Genomic DNA, 20,825 nt, shown 5'->3' with positions numbered 1-20,825 from the left:
TTAGGAGCATGGAGCTCCACCTGCCTAAGTCACTGGGCTGGCCCTGGCATACTTTTTTATTGCTATGTGCCCATTGAGTGGATGAAAACATTTATTTGTTCTTGTAAATGACATGGTTAAATCACAAAAGAAGATAGTATTTGTGATTCCAGTTTATTTTGTAATTACTGGTTTATTTTTCTCCAGCCTCACGAAGTACACATTTAAAAAACATGACAACCAACTGTAATATCTTACAGAATTTCAACCCTCCATTTGCCACCATCTTTCCCCAGTGTTCACTAAGAAAGCAAGTGTGAAATACAGAAGAAGCCACTTCAAGACTGATAGGCGGAGTGGAGGCATAGAACTGGCTCGTCCCACACCCGCATGTGACCATTAAAAATTGGGAGGGATATCTCAGCTGCTGAGGCCCCCCTGGAGGAGCGAGGGGGCCCAGCCCCACACCAGGCTCCCCAGTCCAGGATTTCAGTGCCAGGGAGAGAAGCCTCCATAACTTCTTGTGAAAACCAGCAGAGATTGTGGCTGAGTGACACATTGGTGGCTGTAGTCCCAGGTGACCCTCATAAAGGGCCCACAGACGGACAGACTTGCTGACGGACTCACTCTGAGAGCCAGCACTGAGACAGCGCCAGGGACTTACAGCGAGGAACTGAGTTGTCTGGTTCCAGGATGAGGGCTGGAGGGGGCAGCTTTCTCCTAGACACAAGTGCTGGCAGAAGCCGTTGTTTCTTTGTCGAGCGCTCACGGGGTGCAGATGCAGGCGGCAGCCATATCTGAGTCTCCATCAACCTGGCTAACACCGTTCGTTTCACTCTGTCCTGGTGATTCTGAGACCCTTCTCCATCCAACATCCAAACCACTTCCAGTGGCTTTTCCATACAAACGGTCTACCTTGGAGCATGCTGTAGACTTTCCTAAAATTTCTCAAAGGTTCACAAAACCCAAACAAGCAGCATCTGGCTTGAGCGTGTCCTGTAGCTCTGGCTGAGCAGCCCTAAGCATGGTACTAGTTGCAGCCGGCCTTAATTCCTGGCTTGGCTTCTCAAGGCACCTCCAAGCACAGCGCGGGTGAAAGACATCTGTGGATTGCTTTGTGGTTCATGCCAGTTGGCCCCAGGCAGGCTCAGGTTGCAGCTGAACTTGGCCTGCAGTGGGAGGCCCCAGGGCTGGCATGCCCAGTGGTCAGCTTCAAACCGAACTGGGGCATCACCCAGATGCCTCCAAGGATGATACACCCAAAGGGCAGATTGGGGAGGCCCCAGTGCCCTGCTAAAGCAAATCCTGCTCTGTAGGATCACCCCCACACCATAGCTCCTCCACTGTAGTCACAGCCAGTCCTCACAACCAATGAGCCCAAGGGTCAGTCCCTCCATTGACGTGCAAACAGCAACCAACTCTCAATTACAACAGGAGGACACACACAGCCCACACCACAGACACACCTGGAGCACACTACTCTGGTGACCAGGAAGACTGGGCCACTGGGCCCCGCAGGACACCTACTACATAAGGCCACTCTTAAGACCAGGAGACATAGCAGACCTACTTAATACATAGAAACAAACACAGGGAGGCAGCCAAAATGGGGAGACAAAGAAACATGTCCCAAATAAAAGAACAGAGCACAGCTCCAGAAAAAAAGAGCTAAACAAAATGGAGACAAGTAATTTACCAGGCACAGAGTTCAAAACTCTGGTTATAAGGAGGCTCAGTGACCTCAGGGAGAACTTCAACAAAGAGATAGTAAGCATTAGGGTGGCCGGTTGGCTCAGTGGGTTAGAGTGCAGTGCTCTTAACACCCAGCGGCCAGTTCAATTCCCACATGGGCCAGTGAGCTGTGCCCTCCACAACTAGATTGAAAACAATGACTTGATTTGGAGCTGATGGATCCTGGAAAAACACACTGTTCCCCAATAAAAACATTTTTTAAAAAAAGTAAACATTAAACAGGGCGTAGAAACCATAAAAAAAGAACCAGTTAGAAATGAAATGAAAAACACTAGAAGAAAGCAGATTAGGTGAAACGGGATCGAATCAGTGATTTAGAAGGTAAGGTAGCAGAAAATACCCAATCAGAACAGCAAAAAGAAAAAAGAAACCCCAAAATGAGGGTGGTTTGAGGGTTTCTGGGACATCAAGCTTACCAACATTTTCATCATAGAGAGAGCAAAGAATTGAAAACCTATTTGAAGAAATAATGATGGAAAACTTCCCTAACCTGGAGAAGGAAGTGTATATTTAAGCCCAGAAAGCGCAGAGTCCCAAACAGAGTGAATCCAAAGAGGCCAACACCAAGACACGTCAATTAAAATACCAAAAGGTAAAAACAATCTTAAAAGCACCAAGAGAAAAGCAGTTACCTACAAGGGAACCCCCATAAGACTGTCAGCTGATTTCTCAACAGAAACTTTGCAGGCCAGAAGGGATTGGCAGGAAATAGTCAAAGTGATGAAAAGAAAGGACCTACAACCAAGACTACTCAGCAAAGTTAAAATTTAGAATCGAAGGACAGATAAAGAACTTCCCAGACAGGAAAAAGCTAAAGGAGTTCATCACCACAAAACCAGTATTACAAGGAATGTTAGAGGGACTTCTAAATATGAATAATAAAATGATAATTATATATCAACAGTTACTTTAAATGTTAATGGATTAAATGCTCCAATCAAAAGTTAGGGTAGCTGGGGGCAGCTGGATGGCTCAGTTGGTTAGAGCATGAGCTCTGAACAACAGGGTTGCGGGTTTAATTCCCACATGGGCCAGTGAGCTGTGTCCTCCACAACTAGATTGAAGACAACGAGCTGCCGCTCAGCTTCTGGAGGGGCAGCCGGATGGCTCAGTCGGTTAGAGCGCGAGCTCTCAACAGCAAGGTTGCCAATTCAATTCCCACATGGGATGGTGGGCTGCGTCCCCTGCAACTAAGATTGAAAACGGTTACTGGACTTGGAACTGAGCTGCGCCCTCCACAACTAGATTGAAGGACAACCACTTGGAGCTGATGGGCCCTGGAGAAACACACTGTCCCCCAATATTCCCCTGTCGTCCAATGTCCCCCAATTTTTAAAAAAATTTATTTAAAAAAAAAGTGTGGCTGAATGGATAAGAAAATAAGAGCCATACATATGCTGCTTACAAGAGACTCACTTCAAATCAAAAGACACAGACTGAAAGTAAAGGGATGGAAAAATATATTTCATGAAAATGGAATCAAAAACTGGGGTAGCAATACTTATGCCAGACAAAATAGACTTTAAAACAGAGGCTATAACAAGAGTCAGAGAGGGACCTAATAATCCATTTCTGTGTATTTATTTGAAGAAATTCAAAATGCTACTTCGAGGGGACATGTGCATCCATATGTTCATTGCAGTATTATTTACAATAGCCAAGATACGAAGGCAACCTGGGTGTCCTGAATGGATGAATGGATAAAGAGGTGGTACATACCGTGTTTCCCCGAAAATAAGACCTAGCTGGACCATCAGCTCTAATGCGTCTTTTGGAGCAAAAATTGATATTAAGACCTGGTCTTATTTTACTATAATGTAAGACCAAGTCTTATGTAAAATAATGTAAGACTGGGTCTTACTTAATACAATATAAGACTGGGTATAATATAATACCGGGTATAATATAATACAGTATAATATAAGACCCGGTCTTATATTAATGTCTGCTCCAAAAGACACATTAGAGCTGATGGTCCGGCTAGATCTTATTTTCAGGGAAATACGGTATATATGAGTACAATGGAATATTACTCCATAAAAAATAATGAAATCTTGCCATCTGCAACAACATGGATGGTCCCAGAGGAGGGTATTGTGCTGAGTGTAGTAAGTCAGAGAAAGACAAGTGTCATATGATTTCACTTATAAGTGGAATCTAAAGAACAAAACGAACGAAACAGAAACAAACTCATAGATAGAACATTTTGATGGTTGCCACATGGGAGGGGGATTAAGGGTGGGTGAAAATGGGGAAGTGATTAAGAAGTACAAATTGGTTGTCTCACAGTAGTCATGGGGATGTAGGGTATAGTATAAGGAATATAGTCAATTATAATGTAATTATGTGTGATGCAGATGGGTACTAGATTTATCATGGTGATGGATGGGAGGAGGGTTGTGTGGCAGGGTGAAAAAGGTGAAGGGGTTAAGAAGTACAAATTGGTAGTTACAAAATAGTCATGGGGATGTAAAGCGCAGGCAATATAGTCAATAATATGGTAATAACTATGTATAGTGCCAGGTGGGTACTAGACTAGTCAGGGGGATCACTTCTTAAATTATATAAATGTCTAACCACTATGCTGTACACCTGAAATTAATATAAAATAATATTGAATTGTCAGCTGTAATTAAAAAATTGAAAAAGGGAAGAAAGTGAATGGGAATAAGAGGTCCAACTTTCCAGGTATAAAACAAATAAGTCATGGGGATGTAATGTACAGCATAGGAAATATAGTCAATATTGTGATGGCATGGTACAGTGTCACATGGTTGTTGGATCATGGTGATAACTTCTTTAGGCATATAAATGTTGAATAACTGGTGTACACCTGAAACTAATATGTATGTTAGCTATATTTTAATAAAAATCTTTAAAACTTTAAAAACAAGAAAGTGTGAGATTTAGTGAAAAGAGTGGTGGTATTTTACATTTTATACAAATCTCTGTAATGTCTGGATTAATTGAAGATAGCTGGGTTTTCGTATCTGTGTTTGCATTAAGTGTCTTGCAATATGTTGTTTTGAAATACCAAGAAAATTGAGCCTCAGGGGCGGCCTGGTGGCTCAGCTAGTTGGAGCGCGGTGCTCCTTACACTGAGGTCACCAGTTCGATTCCCACATGGGCCAGTGAGATGTACCCTCTACAGCTAAGATTGTGAACAACAGCTCTCCCTGGAGCTGGGCTGTCGTGAGCAGCCGGAGGTTGGTGTGAGCTGCTGTGGGCTGCTGAGTGCTGTCGTGGGCTGCTGAGTGCCGCCATGGGCTATTGTGTGCTGCCATGAGCTGCTGGTGGCCATTGTGAGTAGCTGGCAGCCAATGTGAGCAGCTAGCAGCCGGGAAGAGCTGCCGTGAGCTGCTATGAGCCGCCAGCCAACTACCGGCAGCCGACTGCCTCAGCCGGGGAGAGCGCAAGGCTCATAATACCAGCATGGGCCAGGGAGCTGTGTCCTACACAACTAGACTGAGAAACAACGGCTGGAACCAGTGTGGGTGGGGGGGAGGCGGAAGAAATGGCGGGGAGAAAAAGAAAAGAAAATTGAGCCTCACACAGATATGGAGTGAATTATTTTGTAGAATGTTCCGTAATTTGGGTCTGATGTTTTCTCATGATTAGATTGAAGTCATGCATTTATAGCAGTAATATCAGAGAAGGGTTGTGCCCTGGTCAGCACATCAGATCAGAGGGGCTTCCTGCTGTTGGTGTTAATCTGGAGGGTTTGGTTGAGGTGTCTGTCTGGTTTCTCCACAGTAACTTAGTCACACAATGTTTTTTTCTTGTGATGAGAACTTTTAAGATTTATTGTCTTCAATAACTTTCAAATATATAATACAGTATTATGAAACTACAATAACCATGCTGTACGTTACATCCCCAGGACTTAATTTATAACTGGAAGTTTGTATCTTGACCATGTTCACTCCCCACCTCCCACCCCACCCCTACCCCAACCCCGACTTCTGGCAACCACCAATATGTTCTTTTTCTATGAATTCATTCATTTTTAGATTCCACATGTAAGTGAATCATACAGTATTTGTCTTTCTCTGTTTGACGTATCTTACTTAGCATAATACCCTTGAGGTCCACCCATTTTATTGCAATGGCAAGGTTTCCTTATTTATGGCTGAGTAATATTCGTGTGTGTGTGTGTGTGTGTGTGTGTATATATACCACATCTTTATCCATATATTAGTCAGTGGACACTTAGGTTGTTTCCATGTGTTGGCTATTGTAAGTAATGCTTCAATGAACACGAATGTGTAGATAGTATGTCTTTGAGATAGTGATTTTGTTTCCTCTGGATACATAGGCGTAAGTGGAATTGCTGGATCATATGGTAGTTCTGTTTTTAATGTTTTTATTTTTTCCACACTGTTTTCCAAAGTGGCTCCATCAGTTTACATTCCCACTAGCAGTGCACGGCAGTACCCTTTTCTCCACGTCCCACACTTGTTGTCCTTTGTCTTTTTAAGGACAGCCATTCCAAGAGGTCTGAGCTGATGTCTCATTGTGATTTTGATTTGCATTTCCCCGATGATTAGTGATGTTGAGCACCTTTTCATGTATTTGTTGGCCATTTATATGTCATCTTTGAAAAAATGTTTATTTAGTTCCTCTCCCCATTTTTTAATCAGATTGTTTGTCGGTTTGCTACTGAGTTGTATGAGTTATTTATATATTTTGGATATTACCCTTTATCAGATATATGATTTGCAAATATTTTCTCCCATTTGGTAAATTGCTTTTTCATTTTGTTGATGGTTTCCTGTGCTGTGCAGAAGCTTTTTAGTTTAATGTAGTCACCCTTGTTTATTTTTGCTTTTGTTGCCTTTGTTTTTGGTGTCAAATCCAAAAACTCATTACCAAGACTGATGTCAAGGAGTTTACCCCCTATGTTTTATTCTAGGAATTTTATGGTTTCAGGTCTTACATTCAAGTCTTTAATTCATTGTGAGTTAATTTCAGTGTATGGTGTAAGATAGGTCCATTTTCATTCTTTTGTGTGTGGCTGCCCAGTTTTCCTAACACCATGTATTGAAGAGACTAACCTTTCCCCATTGTATATTCTTGGCTCCTTTATTGTAAGTTAATTGACCATAAATGCGTGGGTTTATTTTTGGGCTCTATTCTGTCCCATTGATCTGTGTATCTGTTTTGATGCCAGCAGCATTCTGTTTTTATTCCTATAGCTTTGTAATATAGTTTGAAATCAGGAAACATGATGCCTCCATCTTTGTTCTTCTTTCTTAAGATGGCTTTGGCTATTTGAGGTCTTTTGTGGTTCCATACAAATTTTAAGATTATTTTTTCTATTTTTGTGAAAAATGCCATTGGAATTTTGATAGAAATTGCATTGAACGTGTAGATTGCTTTGGTAATATGGACATTTTAACAGTATTCTTCCAACCCATGAGCATGGAATATCTTTCCATTTATTTGTGTCTTCCTTAGTTTCTTTCATCAGTGTCTTTTAGTTTTTTTTGTATTGTTTTGTTTTATTTTTTTATTTTTTTTTTTTAAACCGAGCTCTGGTCAGTTTTATTAAAGAAATTTTTTTTTTTTTTTTTTTTTTTTTTTTTGCTAATCTTCTCTGTATCGTTCCAGTTTTAGTATATGTGCTGCCGAAGCGAGCACTAAAGAAAAATTTTGCATGATTTACTTTTCACCAGTCTGTTCTGGCATGCTTCTAATGATATCAGAATCCCCTGGATCAATGATAGCCATTGTGCATGCTATGTAATATTTTCCACACTGCCCAATTCAATATTATTGCCACTGTAGTGATGGACACCAGTCTTGGCCAACATGGCATTGAGCTCTATTTCAGATTTCTTCAAGGCTGGGCAGTTGTTCGCAAGGATGACCAGTTTTGCTTTGTCTTGTCTGATCATTTTCAGAGTCTGCTTGTATCCCAACATGTACTTTCCACTTTTCATAACAATTTGGAGCCTAGAGTTGATCCACTCCAACGACTTTTTCATCTTCTTTTCGGCTACCATCTTCCTGCCTTAGATGCAGGACAGCCCCCAACCAAGAGCACAGTGTCTTTTAGTTTTTAGGGTGCATATCTTTCATTTCCTTAGTTAAATTTATTTCTAGGTATTTTATTCTTTTTGATGCAGGTGTAAATGGGATTAGTTTTTTCTCTTTCTGATAGTTCATTGTTAGTGTATTGATTTTTGTATATTGACTTTGTATCCTGAAACTTGACTGAATGGTTTAAAGGAAAAGCTTTCAGTTTTTCACCACTGAGTATGGTGTTAGCTGTGGTCTTGTCATATGTGCATATGTGGCCTTTATCATGTTGAGGTACATTCTCTCTATATCCACCTGTTGAGAGTTTTTAATCATGAATGGATGTTGAATTTTGTCAAATATTTTTTCTGCATTTATTGAGATGACCATACGATTTTTATTCTTTATTTTGTTAATGTGGTATATCACATTGATTGACTTACAGATGTTGAACTATCCTTGCATGCCTGGAATAAGTCCCACTTGGTCATGGTGTCAAAAACACTCAATTTTTAAAAATTTTTGAATGATTAGTCTCATAATGATGCCTCAGTAATAATATTAGAATATGTCTTGTTACATAGGTTAGAATAAGGTAAATTGTTAACATTTATAAAGGTAAGGGTAAGAGCTTTCATCATATTTTTATTTATTATTATAGTTTTATCCAGTTTCCTTGGAGTAGACTGCTCTCTTTCAAGAATTAGAAAACTTGCTGATATGGTCAATTTCATCTTTTTTAGCATCTTTAGACATGGATGGTGTAGCTGTGGTTGAGGAATCAAGTGTTCTGATGTTCCTTTCTTAAGGAAATTATCCATCCTTAAACATTAAAAAAAACACTATAGACACGTTTTCTTTTACTTAAGAATAAAATATTAAAGTCATAAAACATTAAAATAACAGTTTTAGGTAAAATTTCATTTAGAAAATTTAAAATTTTAAAAATATTGCAAAACAAGACAACAGGATATACTGCTTATGTTTTTGTGTAGGAATAAGCAAAGCTTCAGAATTTGAAATTAATGATATGTTGGACATTATTCAGGGTACAGGAATTATAGCAGGTGTAAATGATGATAGCTGGTAAGAGCACAGAACTGTGATCAAACTGAGTTATTAATCTCTGAAAAACATATTTTTACACTTAACCTGTTATCTTAGAAAATTCTAGTTAACACAAGAATATATAAGTACACATTCCACTGGTGGTCTGAGTGATGACATCATTGCCTGCCATGTAGTCTCTGGAAAACAACATTACCTGTCATGTAGCACAATGAGAGAAGAGTGGAAAAGGCAGATAACCTCCTAGTATTAATATGAAAATAGCCGTGGCCCCTCGGAGGCCTGTGGTCCCCCAGGAGTCTGAGAAGTGATTCTAAGTGATTGTAACTGCAGCCTGATTTGGAACTCTGGTGGGAGGAAGGCATTGCTCTTAGTCACGGGCTTTTTGTGCCAGGCTCTGTGTTAGGAGCTTTACAAGATGTGATCTCAGGTAGTCGAGGTCTTTGTAAGGACTTGGGCTATAAACTATGCGGACTTGCCTCTGGAGCGAGATGGAGAGTCGTGGAGGGTTTTGTGCGAAGGAGGGATGTGGTCTGACTACGCTGAAAAGGCATTACCCTTGCATTTGCGTTGAACATTTCTTGTGCCGGTGAAGGTGAAGGGCCGAGAATGGGAGCAGGGGCGCCAGTTACGGAGCTGCTGCTTTCATTGAGATAAGAGCTGAAGATTGCTTAGATCAGGATGGTGACAGTGGAGGCTGCATGAGGTCACATTGGGTTATATTTGAATGTGGGGTTTTGTTGATTGGTTGGGTGTGAGATGTGAGTCAGGTCAAGGAGGGCCCTAAGGTTTCTGACCCCAGTAACTGGAAGGGGGGAGCTGCCCTTTCCTGAGCTGAAGAAGACTAATGAGGAGCAAGTTTGGGATGGGGAGAAGGTCAGCTACGTACAGAAATGGGCCTGCAGGGCAGAGGTGTGGCTGCAGATTGTATTGGAAGTTGGCAGCCTATCGGTAGTGTTTTAAGCCACAAGCGTGGACAGAATCACACAGAGAGTGAGTATAGAAGATAAGACAACCTGAGGACTAAGTCTTGCAGCATTCTGTGATTTAGAGGCTGGGAAGATAAGGCGAGAGCAGCAGGCAAGGGAGCAAGAAAACCAGAAGAGCATGTGTTCTGGAAGCCAAGGAAAGAGTGACTCAAGACAGAGTGAATGCCACCATGACAAGGACGGTGGATCAAGTAAAATGAAGACCAAGAATTTACCACTGGATTTAGCATCAGGAAGGTAATTGATGACCTTGATAAGGGGAAGAAATTCTGTCTGAAGTGTGTTCAGGAGAGAGTGAGAAAGAAGAATGTAAATCGGGAATGATAGACAATTTTATTGAATAATTTTGCTATAAAGAGGGGCAGTAGATAGAGGGAGATGTGGAGTCAAGAGAGGTTTTTGTTTCATTTTTTCTTAGAGAAATTATGGCATGTTTTATGTTAATGGCAATGAGCTGATCTGGTAAATAGGTAAATGGTATGGTGCAGAAGCGAGAGGAGAGTGGTTGGCGCAGTGTCTTTAAGTGGGGCCGGGAGAAGCCTTGTGCACAGATGGAGGGCGTGGCTTTCCCTTAGGGCACGAAGAGCGCCTCCCTGGTACCAGGGGGCGGATGTATGGGACGGATGGAGAGATGGAAACTGTGTCAGTTCTTTTTAGATTGCTCTATATTCTCCAAAACTGAGTGAGGGTGGAGCAGTTAAGGGTAATATGCAACATCATGATAGCTGTGAAATGGCGAAGAAGCCACGAAAGGACAGTCCGGGGCAGTGTCACATACCCAGGCAGGCTGCTCGTGAGGCTCCCATCTGGTTAGCTCAGGTGAACTGGAAGGTTAACCATTAGAGAACTTCCGCTTTGGTTCCAGATTCTCACCAAAGGAGGCTTACTTACATTTCTTTAAGTTTATGTAAATTTCTTACATCTTAACTTTCATATCAAGGGGTATTTTTGAGTGTACTGCCTGATGAGGGTGTGACGTCCTACATGCGCTCAGACGATTAGCTTTCACAGCACGTTTCACCTTAGAATTGTCCTTGTTTTAGTGATCACATCATCCTGTACCGGTCTTTTGTGAATAACATACAAAGGTGTTTGAAAAATTTGTGAACTGGAAAGTGAAAGGGTAGAAACAGTTGATTATCTCAGGTCTCTCTCTTTGTTTTATATGTTAATAACACCAATGAAAACATCGGCCATCAGTTATGTAAAGTGTGTTAATGAACTTGGATGTAAGATGCAGATCTGTAAAACCAATGGCCGCCTGGTTTCCAGTGAAGGAAGAAAAGCAAACAAATTCATAAAGCACATTTTTATCAAGTCCTCCATTCCTAGAACTATTTAAGGACTTTGCCTAATCAGAGTGATGTGTTGTACATTTGAGAGTATGTGCTTAATATTTGCTTTTTTGTGTGAAATCCAGATTCATCTTCATTATTGAAATATATAATCGAAGCCAAAGCCTTTAAACAGTTAGCTTGAAGAGAAGCAACAAAACAAAACAAATAAGCAAAAAGCAACCCTTCATTATCCATGCTTTTGCAGTTCTTCCTTTGCTCCTGGCCCTTAGTGTGTCCTGCATATATTGTCGTGTTTTGTATTCGTAATGATGCTGTAGACTCATATTATTTCATGTGTAAGTTTGAAAAGACAACACAGACGATCAGCCCTTTTCTCACTCGCATGTGGAGAGAGTTTGCTGCTGTGTGGCCAAGTCCAGGGTTTATGGAACTCTTCTCGGTGGGTCACCTCTTCTTGGTAGCACAGTGACTGTGCTTGGAAAGCGCTGCCGACCCCTCCCAGCTGGTGATCAGGCCGAGTAGCTGAGTTGCAGTTGTTTCCCTGCGTGTTGAAACACTTAGAACTTACATAGGTTAAGTTTTAATGCCCTTGACTTGTTTCTTTTGCATCCTGGAGTGGTGATTCCGAGCTCCTTGATAATAATTGCCTTGGTAGTGCCGGGAAGAGCACAGCTCATCCTGCAGAACTAGCACTGAGTTGTGGACTGACAGTAATCCTGAACATGGCTGAGGTTAGCGCTCAGGCTTTACCAGAAAAATCCTGTGTACAGTCAAAGCTTTCCCCTGGGAGTACAGAACTGGAAGCTGTCACCCAATTCTACCTGTAGGCAATATGCTGACACATAAAGAAGTAGAAGATTGAGTTAAAAAAAAAAATCTGTATACATTTAAGAGCTTGGCAGGCAAATTGGACAATGAATATGACACATAGAGTGCTGTGGAACGGTAGACCTGAGCCGTCTCCTCAAGGGCCCTGAGACTGGAGGTGGCATAGACACACTGAACGGCTTATTAAACATTTGCTCAGTGCCACGTAGCAGCCATACATGCTATTAATTGGCAGTACAGGCTACCATTTTAAATCTTCTCCTGGTAACTGCCAGCTAAAGAGCCACACTTCTAAAAGAGAAGAACAGAAGATGGATTACTTTATATATAACCAGCTTGCTCAGCCTCCAACAAACAGCAGGATGGGACTCATGATACGTAGAGAGGGAATTAGTTAAGTGCAAGGGCAAACATCCGAGACTGGTGACAATCAGCAAATAAACACTGTAACAGGCTATCAAGTCTTTCCTTAAAGACAGGCTCTGTTTGTCTGACACTGAAACGCAGCCTTTCCTGCTGGTAAAGAGTGATCACATTTTCAGAAGCTCTACCCTTTAGTCCTGGTTTTATAACCAGCAAATGATAGAGCAGTCTTAAGAACTTTCCTTACTAGATTAGAAGACAATTTCTGTTAAACCTTTTTATTGAACTTGGCAAATAATTTTCTAAAAATGCGTGAAGGTCTTTCAATGCCCTTATTCAGCTTTTGAGTATACAGTCTTACTTAAAATTTAATAATGACTTAAAATTTATGAAGAATCGTTGCCCTAAATATTTAAAAAGGAATTTCAAGGTTTACTTACTCTCCTGCTCTGGTGTTAGAGGCCAATTTTGTGTTTAAATATCTGATTTAAAACTATAGTCGGACTTTCTTCCTCTTTTGTTCGTATTTAAAGGTCCTTCTTAACTCAGACTTATAGGCTGGTAATAATGTTAGCTAATAGTCTGAACTACATATTATGGTGCTTTCTTGATTAATAGAATATATATATATAATAGACTATTTCTCAGTGAAGGTCCTCACCATCTAGCTTTAACTGAGAAGCGTGATTTGTAGTTAGCATGGATTATTTTCTCACGAACAAGCGTTTAAGGGTGTTTCAGTTGTTTTGGACGCTGCTATTGACTTACTTAGCAGGTCATAGAATAAAAGTTAAATTTTCACTTGGCTCCTCAACAGTAACTTTGGATTAACGATCTCTGAATTCAGTGGTGAGGCCTGTGCCAGAAGCCTCGTGCAGCGTTTTGTCTAAATGATATTTTGATGAATTTAGTGCCCTGGCTGGCCGTTTATTTCTTAGTGTCCTAAGCACTGAAGAGTCCTTAGTCCCAGCACTGCGGTTCTAAGGATTATTGAAATTAATGTTCAAAACATCACTTGCTCGTTACATGAATTGTTACTGAATGCTAATGTGATAAAATAACCCAACTTTTAAAAATCAGATTTAATTTCTAGTCTCTTCTGCTTTCTGCCCATCACCTAGAGTTTTGATAAAATAAAAAGATGAGCTCATAGGATGTCAGGTTAGCACCTGATAACGAGTTAATGGCCCTGTGACGCTGCCTGGCATGTGGTGCAGCAGGAGGGGTAGTGGTGATGACAGGGAAGGACGGGCTGTCCTGGGGCTCCTCGTGGATCTGCCTGCGCCATCTGGAGCGGGGCTGCAGGGAAGTGCCTGGGCTGGCAGGGCATTCATCCCCGCGCTCCCAGTCCTTTGATGCTGGTTTGGGGAGGGAGGAGGAGAAGCAACTGTAAAGGAGAGTGACAGACCGGGTGCGGATCTGTGCGGTTATTTTTGGTTGGTCATGATGATACTGCCATCACAGGAATGTGGAGGACTCCGGTATCTCAAAGGAGAGGCTCTTCAAAGGGAATAAGGATGAACATTTCTCTGTAGCAACTTGAGTGAAACGGAGACCAAAATAGCAAATTCATTTTTTAACAATTTAGAATGTGTTTTGTTATAAAGATTTGAAAGCAGTTGTCTTGACAGCCTTAGATGGTAATAGATCATTCAACAACTACTTTTAAAGAGCTGGTTCTCTGCCAGGTCCTATGCTGGATGCTTGTGTGCACCGATGAGCCACAGGATGGACTCTGCTCTTACGAAGTTTACAGTTAATCTGACATTCAGAAATGTTTGCTCGCAAACCCAAGTGCCATTATCTAGGAAAAGACTATCAGTCCGTGAGCGCATTGGACAGAAGACCTTGGTGGTGGGCAGGGGTGTCTCAGGGAGCGCTGCCCTGGTCTCTGAAGGATGAGTAGGCGTTCACCAGGCATTGGGAAGGGCATTCCAGATGGAGGGAACAGCACGTGCCAATCCGGGTGCATTTGAAGAATGGAAATTCAGCCGTGGGATTGGAGGTGCAGGGCAGCAGCACGAAGCGAGCTCGGGGGGCAGACTGTAGAGACCCTTGTCGGCCACGGTCTTTGGCGTTGGGTTTATGTTTCCTTGGTTTTTGGGCTGTTATTTACTTTTTAACATTTTGTAGAAAATTCCAAACATACACAGAAGAGAGACTAGTATAATCAGCTCAGTGTACTCATCATCCAGCTTTAATCAGCCCCTGCCAGTCTTATTTCATCTATATTTTCACCCATATGATTATAGTTGTGGTTTTAAAAGTAATGGGAAGCATTCGAAGGGTTTTAATAAAAGCAGGGGTGGGTGGGCAATTGGACCAGATTTTTGTTTTGAATGCTAATTTGGGCTGCAGACTGGAGAATAGCTTGCAGGAGGCAGAGCACAGATAGTGGCAGACCCCTTAGGCAGTTTATTGTGGTGTTCTCTCCAGGAAATACCTTGCAACAGGTTAGTGGCACGGGGGCAGAGAGAAGTGGACAGTTTGCAGAGATGTAGAGGTCCCCGGGCTTGGTGACAGCTTAGGTATAGGGGGTGCAGAAGGTGGGGCGGTGGCTCTGGTGACTCCTAGGTTTCTAACTTGAACCTAAGATGGTTGGTGGCGATACAGTGTGAAGACCAAGCCCAGGAAGAAAGAAGGCAACCGGTTTCGCCATCTTATCTCCCCCTCAAACTTCCTTTTTCCGTGTTACAGGATGTCTCACACTAAGGCCAAAGGACTAAGCTGAACTCGAACTGTGTTCTTCTAACCCTTCTTTGGAGCAAAGGGTGCACTTATGTTTGGTTTCAAAGAACATCCTGGAAACATCTTGTGGAATGGTGCCAAGAAGGCAGCAAAACCAAATTTATCCATTAGGGCAGGTGCAAGTTTTCATAAATATTCTAAATAATATGTTTGGACTTTGAGTAATACTTAATGTATTCTTTGATGAGTCACCAATTCTTAAAAATAAACCAGGAAAAAAATACACTTTCTAATACTGTTTTTCAGGGCCTTATTTAACTTTTTTTTTTATACGACTTTATTGGGGAACAGTGTATTTCCAGGATTTTTTTTTTTTTAATTGGGGAACAGTGTGTTTTTCCCAGGACTCATCAGCTCCATCCAAGTCTAGTTGTTGTCCTTCAGTCTTAGTTGTGGAGGGCGCAGCTCAGCTCCAGGTCCAGTTGCCGTTGTTAGTTGGGGGGGGGGGCGCAGCCCACCATCCCTTGTGAGAGTCGAACTGGCAACCTTGTGGTTGAGAGCCTGTGCCCCAGCCAACTGAGCCACCTGGCCACCCGGGAGCTCAGCGGCAGCTCATTGACTTCATTCTAGTTGCGGGGGGCGCAGCTCGCTGGCCCATGTGGGAATCGAACCAGCAGCCCGTTGCCCAGAGCTCACGCTCTAACCAACTGAGCGACCCATCCACCTCAACTATTCCTTTTCTTTTTAATCTTTCAGTTAATAATAGGCTTATAGTAAACTGCCTGTAGGTAATCTCAGACTCGTCTCCAAGATGATTTAGCACAGGCGCCTGTGTTAGTCCTTCCAGGGAGAAGTCACGGTTAGAGTCTCCCGTCCTTGGAGTCTCTACCAGCTCGCTGCTTAATACCGCACTAGGTTCCTGAGAAGACCCTCTGGGCACCTGGCCAGCTCATGGCTAGCGTTCGTCACCATTCTGAGGGAGCAGGTGACAAATGATTTTAAGTAAAAGATGGATCACTTTAGATCAATCTATTAGTTTTTCTCAGAGGCCTTTCCTGGCTCTCTGATACAGCTCTCCAAGTCAGACGCTGTCATATCACGCTCTTTCCTTTTCTTTCTGGCACTTATTATTGGCTGATATTACCTTATTTACCTGTTGCATGCTCCACGGGAGGGGTGGTCTCCTTTGTCTTGCTTACCAGCACAGCTCTAGTTCTAGACAAGAGTCTGACACACATTCCCAGGAAATGCTTTTGGAATGAATAAATGATGCCAATATATACATAAATTTGTACCTTTCCTTCATTTACCAGATAATTCAGTGTTACATTTACTTTAATCACATAAGAAAAGTGTGCTTTGTCAACAAATAAATTATTTGGTACCTAATGCATATTAAAATGCACATTGAAATGTAACTATGCGTTACAGTTTACAAAGCAGACACAAGTTGTTTACAAGATACAATGTTTGGAATTTTTTACTTTTGGATTAAAAAATGGTTTATTTCATATTTTTAGAATAATTTTGTTTCAAAATGATGAAAGACGAGATTTCAGGATGCTTTTTTTGCAAGTATCTTTGAGTAAATAATATTGAAGATGTGAGTAACCCCTAATTCCTACTCATAAAAAATCAAGATAGAGATGTTCATCGTTATATTTTTCTTTCGCTATTAGCTCTTGAAGTGTGGGGACATACTCATATACAGTGATTTTGATCAGTTACATGCAACTTGCAAATGTGGTAGAAATTATTTTGCAAGAAATTTGTAGAATTATATTTATGTTCCTTGTAAACTTTTATTTCTACACTAAGTGTTCCTTTTGTATTCTGTGTTCAACTAATGGTCCATTATAGGTTTGTGACACAGTAATCATTTGTCTTGAGCCTCAAAGAATGGGTAGGGTTTACGTATCAATTCCCTGTTGTTTAGATTTAGAAAGTTTCATTAGCAGTTTAATTTGGAAATTGTTATTAGTAAAAATACAAGAATTTAAAAATACAAATCCTTTTTTTCTAAGTTTCTACAAAGTAAACAACAGGTTGAACTGCTGTTGGAAATACTGGAAATGATGCAGGAGTTTTTTTCAGTGCTAGAGAACAAAGGGGTTGAGCTTCTAGATGAGATCAAAACCTTAATAAGTTCATCTAAATTCGGTTATACATATTTGCAATGATTGACAAGAAAGGCAAGCTAAGACTGTTACTGTTTTCTATGCCAGTCTTGTTTTCTGACTTTTTACAATCATCTAAAACGTGTTTCTCGAGTCTTGATGTCCAACAGTAGATAAAAGCAGACTTTGTAACAGAATAGTTTGACAGCAATAGAAAATACCAGCAGAGAAATTATGATCAGAAACAAGGAGTGGTCAGTCCAGTTTAGTCTTACGTCAGAACTTGACTCCATCTGGGTAGTTAGCGTGTGGCTTCCGTGCTCAGCTTCCCAAGGATGAAGCTGAGAACAGATACTGGGAGACCACGGGAGTCGCCACATTTCTCCTGTTCCTCTCCTGCTTTCCTTCGGCTGCCCCACCATTACGCCCACCCACAAATCAAACGTGGGCCATAAAGTTCCTTTTGACTGGAGGCGGGGGTACAGGGTGAATGAAGGTGAATGGTAGCAGTGAAAATTAACTGTCATGGTGGCTTTACAAGGTTATAGGGCAGTGGCCAAATCAGTGCTGGGCTTCAAATGCGTGACTGTTTCCATTGTGAGAATGATTATGGAGGTAGGAATAATCTGTCCGGCGTGTCAAAAGACTGATATATAGACTGATTTTGAACTGGACATATGAAAGTTATAAATGGGCAATTACTAAAAATACGTGCTGATCAGAATTCTCACCTAGCCATGTTTAATGCGTCTATTTTGGGCCCTCTTTTCCCACTGCCAAGACTCTAATCTCCCACAACTGCTGAGTGTGCTGCTTCCCCTTAAATGACAAGCCTGCCTCACTCCCCTTAATGGGCTAGGATAAAAATTCACTTATTTTTCAGCACTGGGGGTGGATGAGCAGTTAAGCCTGCCCTTTGTGTTTGTATTTCCCTTTGATTATTTGCTACTTTCGCGAATTCATTTTGTATAGCTCCCTTCCTCTAGTGGAGGAGAGGAAATGCCAGCACTTGTTAACTTGCAACAGGACCCGCGTAACCCCTTATCCTGTTGGAGGTATGTGGAGCTGGCGGGCCTCCAGGCCCTGCTGGCTTAGAACTGAATGAACCGTGTACGGCTGCTACCCTGTAATGCAGCCTCCGAGTTCATAAACGAGCTATAAACGTCTGTCAGCTTTGGGTTACCCAGAAAAGCACGAAGGAAGATGATACTCCTGTTGGTTTGAGTGTTGTGATTAATTGTTACTGTATTTACTGAGCACGTTTTGCAGATTTCAACCCTGTGCTGTAGAACTGAAGATACAACTAGTATAATTTGCCCTTTATCCAGACGCAGGTTCCCAGGACTCATTTGAGCGTTAGCTAATGGTGGGTAGTGCTGCAGCGGTCAGATGGAGTGGGGGGCGGGGCGGGGGGGGGCGGGTGGTGGTGGAAAGAGCCTGGGGTTAGAGTCAGGCCTGGGTTACCTCTCACCCACAGTTTCTTCAAGTGTAAAACAGAAATGCGTCCACTAACGTCTAATTTCTAGAATTACTGTGAGAATTAAGTTAGATGTATTTACGTGCATAGCACTTGGGGCATTCTAAATTGCTGTAGAAATTAGTTACAACTATATTGCTAATTCTGTGAGCTTAGATTGAGCCTTTAATCCATTAAAGAAATCCAGCAAGAGCATTTTAAGATATATCCAGTACTTTAAAAAGTGTTTTAATACTTTTTAAAATAGACTATTTATCGAGCAGTTTTAGGTTCACAACAAAACTGAGTGAAGCTACCGAGAGTGCCCATGTCCACTCCGCCCCCCACACTGTCAGCAACCGCCCCCCCCCCACGTGTGTTACTGCTGCTCATCCTACAGACACGTCGTCATCACCCGGAGCCCAGTTACATTGGGTTCACTCGTGGTGCTGTGCATTCTGTGTGTAAGGACATGCATCCAGCACTGTGACATCACACAGAAGAGTTTCACTGCCTTGAAAACCCTCAGAGCTCTGCCTGTTCATCCCTCCTCCCCTCGCCCCTGATCTTTTCACTGTGTCCGCAGTTTTGCCTTTTCCAGAACGTCACGTAGTTGGAATCATACAGTGTGTAGCCTTTTCAGAGTGGCCACTTTCACTTACTAATATGTATTTAAGTTTTCTCCATGTCTTTTCATGGATTGATAGCTCATTTCTTTTTAGCGTTGAGTAATATTCCATTGTCTGGATGGACCACGGTTTATTCATCCACCTACTGAAGGGCAGCTTCGTTGCTTCTAATTTTGGCAGTTATGAAGGAAGCTGTTATAAACGTTCATGTGCAGGTTTTGTGTGGACATAGTTTTCCACTCCTTTGGGTAAATGCAAAGGAGCATGATCGCTGGATCATATGGTAAGAAGACGTTTAGTTTTGTAAGAAACCGCTAAACTGTCTTCCAAAGTGGCCGCACCGTTTGCATCCCCACCAGCAATCAGAGTTCTTACTGCTCCACGTCCTCCCCAGCCTTTGCTGCTGCCAGTGACCTGGGTTGTGGCCGCTCTCGTAGGTTATGCGCTTGTTCTCATCGCTGTTTGAATTTGCAGTTCCCTGATGACGTGGACGTTAAGCATCTTTTCATACGCTTCTTTGCCATCTGTTTATCTGCTTTGGTGAGGTGGCTGTTCAGGTCTTTGACCCATTTTTAAAATCAAGTACTCATTTTCTTATTGTGAGTTTTAAGAGTTCTTTTTAAGTCCTTTATGAGACACTTTTTTTTTTTATTTAAAAAAATTTAAAAATTTTTCAGTTACCTTTGACATTGTCTCGGTGTGACTTCTTGAATATCCTTGGTTATAGGAGTTCTGGTTCAGCTGTCGTCAGGTGGTTCTCAGGGGTGATGGTTCTATATGCAGAGGTAATTTTGTGGGAGGCGGCGAGCACAGTGTTTACCTGCTCTGCCCAGAGCTCCCAGATGTGTCTTTTGCAAATGTTTTCTCTCAGTCTGTGGCGTGTCTTCTTATTCTCTTGATATCCAAGAGTTATTTGACTTTTCTGGGGGGTGATGGTAAAGGAAAGAGGAGGAAGAAATTGGGAGTTAATTATTTCCCATTATTATTGATCAGGCATTCTACTTTCCTTCAGAAGAAGTTAGGTAATGATTAGGACATTCTTAAAACTAGTTTTAACACTTCACACCCACTAGGATAGCTGTAACAAAAAAAGTGGAAAATTACAAGTGTTAGTGAGGATGTGGAGAAATTGGATACCTTGTCTATTGCTGGTGGAATGTCAGATGATTTCTGTGGAAACAGCTTGGTAGTTCCGCAGAAAAGTTAAATATAGAATTTTGTGTGGCCTGGCAATTCCACTCCTAGGTACCCCAAAGAACTGAAAACAGGTACTGCAGCAATTCACAGTAGAAGCAACCAAATGTCCCTCAAGGAATGAATAGATAAACAAATTGTAGTTTATACATGGAATGGACTGTCTGTCATTAGCTATAAAAAGGAATAAAGTACTGATACAGCTCAGAAACATGCTAAGTGAAAGAAGCTAGACCTTTTGGTCATGTATTCATTGTATGATTCCATTTGTATGAAATGTGCAAGATAGGTAAAGAGTCAGATGCAGAAAGCAGAGTGAGGGTTACTAGGTGTTAGAGGCTGGTGGTCTGGGATGAGGAGTAACTGCTTAATGGGCATGAGGCTTTATTTTGAGGTTTAAAAGTGTTTTGGAAATAGAGGTGGTGGTTTCACAACATTGTGAA

General features: G+C 41.7%; 1 protein-coding gene and 1 pseudogene across 1 annotated transcript in view; one reads left to right on the top strand and one right to left on the bottom strand.

The window, feature by feature from the left end:
• NUDT3 (nudix hydrolase 3) overlaps positions 1–20,825 on the top strand; it is a 111,369-nt gene that overhangs the window by 19,653 nt on the left and 70,891 nt on the right. The gene's annotated exons all lie outside the window — the stretch shown is intronic.
• On the bottom strand, positions 7,393–7,736 carry LOC109450956 (large ribosomal subunit protein eL30; annotated as a pseudogene).

This window comes from Rhinolophus sinicus, linkage group LG05 (assembly GCF_036562045.2).
Source record: "Rhinolophus sinicus isolate RSC01 linkage group LG05, ASM3656204v1, whole genome shotgun sequence".
In the NCBI taxonomy this organism is placed as follows: domain Eukaryota; kingdom Metazoa; phylum Chordata; class Mammalia; order Chiroptera; family Rhinolophidae; genus Rhinolophus; species Rhinolophus sinicus.
This window is presented reverse-complemented; position numbering and strand designations above follow the sequence as displayed.